The following is a 4438-nucleotide window of genomic DNA, read 5'->3' on the forward strand; positions in this document are numbered from 1 at the left end:
CCTCAACACACACACACACACACACACACATCCTTGTTAACCTCCCTCTGCAGGACCCAACTTAGTTTACCGAGTTCTGGGGTCCACCCTTTCTAGTGGTCCAAGAACTATGAAAAAAATCAGGCAAGTCCCAAAAAAAATCTTGTTACTAAAAATCACTTTCAATAAACACAATTTGAAACTTTTTTTTTCATGTCAGTTTTTCAGTCATATCTGGGGCCTGTTTCTAACATTCCGGCTTTGCGGGGTCCACCTTTACACACATGAGATTTTTAGTCAGTTATGGGGATCGCTTTTAATATTTCAACCTTATGAGGTCTACCTATACACACATTATTTTTTTAGCCAGTTATGGAGCTTGCTGTTAAGATTTAAGACTTGTTAGGTCTGCCTTTATAAAGAGGATCTATCAAGTTCAACCCCAACCCTAATCTAACCCAAACATGCATTTGTGTGGACTTAATCATTTGAGAAAACCTAAAAATTTTGTTAGTGTTATTAATACTTTCATCTGGCTAAATATACTAGATATACATTGAAATGTGCATTCTAAAATACATTCTGAAGTCTTTATTCAGATTCTGGTCCATTTTCCTTGGTCACAGTCTTAATATTCTTCAATTTGTTCAGTCATATTGGTACATTTTAAAATATTTAAATTCTGCATTTTAGCTAACTATAAAGTACACAGGATTTACAAGTAATAATTGTCTTGAGTCAAAATTTTAAATGGACACATTACAAATGTAGCCAATGAATAAAGGAACTTATTTAATCTAACATTTACGAACAGGAGAAGTGGAGCATAAAAAAAATCACAAACAAATAGTGAACAAATGGTGAAACAGGACCAGCCATGTGTTTCTATCTCTGTTAAGGGAAGCTGTTTCACTCATATTTTCTCCTCATGGTGGTTATTCTCTTTTTGACAAAGTACTTAACAGCTCGGTGCTTGTGGTTCTGCAGCAATGCATCTCTCGCAGTCAAGCTTACCAGGAACCTGATTTGTCAATATATACTTCCTTGAATGTTTATTTACTGCAGCACATTCCTCTGGGGTCCAGCTTCTTTTCACAACTTTTCCGTTACCTAAGGGCATAGGAAGAGCACTTTTTAGTTTACAACTTAATTAGAACAAAATTGCATAAAGAATACATTCACTTTATGTACAATTATCCGACAATATAATTCAAATGAGATATTTTATAACGTCAACTATCTTTGTCAACAGTGATGAGCCTACAATAGACATAAGTAAATCAGTTAATATCTGAGATATTAATCCGGTCATTTAAGTTGCTAGGTGGTCTTCAGTGTCAGCTGTTTTGATATTAACAAAATTAAAAATAGATGCACAAAAGGGTAACATTAGAATGCCCCCAGTTTTGGTGGTGGGGGAAAGAGGTCTCTCATTTTCTTGACTACTTTTAAGCAGTTTTGCATTTGACCAGAATGTCACTGCTGGTAGATGAAGCAATTCCTGGACCCTACAGAGGTTGCACAGGCAGTCAAACTCCACCATGGCAGCACATTGGGATGCACCATTTCTCTGACAAAACCATTAAGAACAGATACAAGTTGTTGCAAAATCAGGGAAAATAAAAAATAAAAATCAGAGAAAAACTTTTTTCAGACAGTGTTTTACATGTATGGGGAATTTGCTTTGATAACGTGCTACACATGGACAAACAAAGATGATAAAAGTAAATTTGGAAATATATAGTGTGTAAAAAATTAAATGCAAGCTGTATAATGGTATCTGCCTTGGTGTGACAATGTGTGAATTTGCATATTCACTAATAGGTTAATCTAGAGCAATTTTTCTTTCTCTCTTTTGAGGTAAATGTGTCATGTATACATTACCCCTATTTAAAAATAGATGTAAACAAAAATCTCACATATAATCAAGGTTAGCAATGACCTGTAACTCACATGAGAAAGGATGGGTCAATTTTCATTTTATGACAAAATTCAAAAGTTTAGACCTTACATGTCTAAGAAAAAAAGTCAAGTGGTGTTTAATATATCTTGCTTGGGTCATCTAAATCTTAGTAAGCAGCATATGTGAGGATAATTAGATACTGATACAGTAGTAACAATTGGGCAATTTAAAAGCAACTGTGATAAAGTTATATATTGAAAAGGATTACTCTAAACTCACCTCCCTTTTTGGCAGACTTTTCATTACTTGGGCCACGAGATGCGGAGGTACAAGAGGTCACTTCTATCACTTCTGGGATCAGCCCATCTGAAATGACGATTTTTAAGTACAGAAAAAAAACACAGTATAGCAATATTCTAAAACAAAAATTAACTGCACCTGTATAAGAATGCTTGGTCAAATTTAATATACTCTTGTTTTGAGCAGATTGATTTGCAGAGGTACAGAGCAGTCCTTTTGGGAATCATTGTCAGTATCATCACTGTCTGAGTAGTCCACTTTGAGAAACTCCTTTGATAATTGATAGCTCTATGGAGGGAATTAAAAGAAATGTGTTGTTAGTTTCTGCAAGATACTCTTATATGCTGTATTAATATAAAGACTAGAATTTCTTTGCTCAAAATAATTAAAATTTCTGTCCAATATCTTAACTGGTAGACGACCGGTGCTGTACACATCCTCTGAAATATGCCAAAACCTTATATCACAGGAAATTTTACATATAAAACATGGAAAAGGCTCCAAAATTTACAACAAAGAAGCCACAAGAAACCATATTTCAGAAATCTGTTATGTGTGTGTGAATGATTGGCTTGGTTGGAATAACCATGACAACCTTAGATCCATACGGAGGGCCCCACAAGTAGCCATCAGAAATCTGTTATGTGTGTGTGAATGATTGGCTTGGTTGGACACCCATGGGCGCATGTTTCAACAATCCATCTATAGGTGTGTGTGCCACTGGTTCGTTTGGGCTCTATGAGGAGAACCACTAAAACCGTGTGATCCAATGGTTGGCTGAATGCTGTTTAAGGTACCTTCTGACTAAAGAACAGCTTTCGACCTAAAAGCTGTAAACTAAGAGAACAAGAAAAGGTCTACAAAGTTTATTTCTTACAACAAAGTCGCACTGAATGTTACCTGTTGGCTGGCATCTTGTTTGATGTTATCATCAGGGTCAGAGTCCTGCCAAGTTCTGGCTGGTTCAGGCAGCGCACCGTCAACAGGAGCCTGAGAGCCTGTCACCTGGAATTAAAACCACAAATAACTTACCAACATCATACAGACACCACAAATGACAGACTCAAGACCTGTATAGTTAAATCATGTGAAGTTAGTCCCCAAAACCAAACAAGCTTTTCTAACTAAAGTGTTCCAGTCAGACCTGATGTCTAATCAGGTCCTATAACAGCATCTTTATGGATGTAGTGGAGCATCCTTCAGCATGACACTTTAGCCGTTTAGCTGTTGAGGATGTGTGGAACTATAGCTGTAATATAATCAGCCTCCATAATGTCCATAACCAAAATATGATCTAAAAACATGAGGCAACCTTCGATCCATACGGAGGGCCCCACAAGTAGCCATCAGAAATCTGTTATTGTGTGTGTGTGAATGATTGGCTTGGTTGGAATAACCAAGACAACTTTAGATCCATACGGAGGGCCCCACAAGTAGCCATTAGAAATCTGTTATGTGTGTGTGAATGATTGGCTTGGTTGGACACCCATGGGCGCATGTTTCAACAATCCTTCTATAGGTGTGTGTGCCACTGGTTCGTTTGGGCTCTATGAGGAGAACCACTAAAACCGTGTGATCCAATGGTTGGCTGAATGCTGTTTAAGGTACCTTCTGACTAAAGAACAGCTTTCCAACTAAAAGCTGTAAACTAAGAGAACAAGAAAAGGTCTACAAAGTTTATTTCTTACAACAAAGTCTAACTGAATGTTACCTGTTGGCTGGCATCTTGTTTGATGTTATCATCAGGGTCAGAGTCCTGCCAAGTTCTGGCTGGTTCAGGCAGCGCACCGTCAACAGGAGCCTGAGAGCCTGTCACCTGGAATTAAAACCACAAATAACTTACCAACATCATACAGACACCACAAATGACAGACTCAAGACCTGTATAGTTAAATCATGTGAAGTTAGTCCCCAAAACCAAACAAGCTTTTCTAACTAAAGTGTTCCAGTCAGACCTGATGTCTAATCAGGTCCTATAACAGCATCTTTATGGATGTAGTGGAGCATCCTTCAGCATGACACTTTAGCCGTTTAGCTGTTGAGGATGTGTGGAACTATAGCTGTAATATAATCAGCCTCCATAATGTCCATAACCAAAATATGATCTAAAAACATGAGGCAACCTTCGATCCATACGGAGGGCCCCACAAGTAGCCATCAGAAATCTGTTATTGTGTGTGTGTGAATGATTGGCTTGGTTGGAATAACCAAGACAACTTTAGATCCATACGGAGGGCCCCACAAGTAGCCATCAAA

General features: G+C 37.7%; 1 long non-coding RNA gene across 3 annotated transcripts; it reads right to left on the reverse strand.

Annotated features, from left to right (window-relative positions):
• Positions 1-555: 555 nt before the first annotated feature.
• LOC125968966 (uncharacterized) lies at positions 556-4012 on the reverse strand. 3 transcript variants are annotated; one of them, XR_011086896.1, is made up of 4 exons: positions 3894-4012; positions 3083-3187; positions 2162-2470; positions 556-1089 (listed from the first exon to the last, which is right to left on the reverse strand). It is a non-coding gene; the product is annotated as an uncharacterized lncRNA (long non-coding RNA). The 3 variants fall into 3 exon arrangements; XR_011086897.1 differs by lacking the exons at positions 3083-3187; positions 3894-4012 and having other exon boundaries at positions 2162-2248; positions 2321-2932; XR_007481391.2 differs by lacking the exons at positions 3083-3187; positions 3894-4012 and having other exon boundaries at positions 2162-3072.
• Between the last annotated feature and the right edge of the window lie 426 nt (positions 4013-4438).

Source organism: Syngnathus scovelli, chromosome 5, assembly GCF_024217435.2.
Source record: "Syngnathus scovelli strain Florida chromosome 5, RoL_Ssco_1.2, whole genome shotgun sequence".
Lineage (NCBI taxonomy): Eukaryota > Metazoa > Chordata > Actinopteri > Syngnathiformes > Syngnathidae > Syngnathus > Syngnathus scovelli.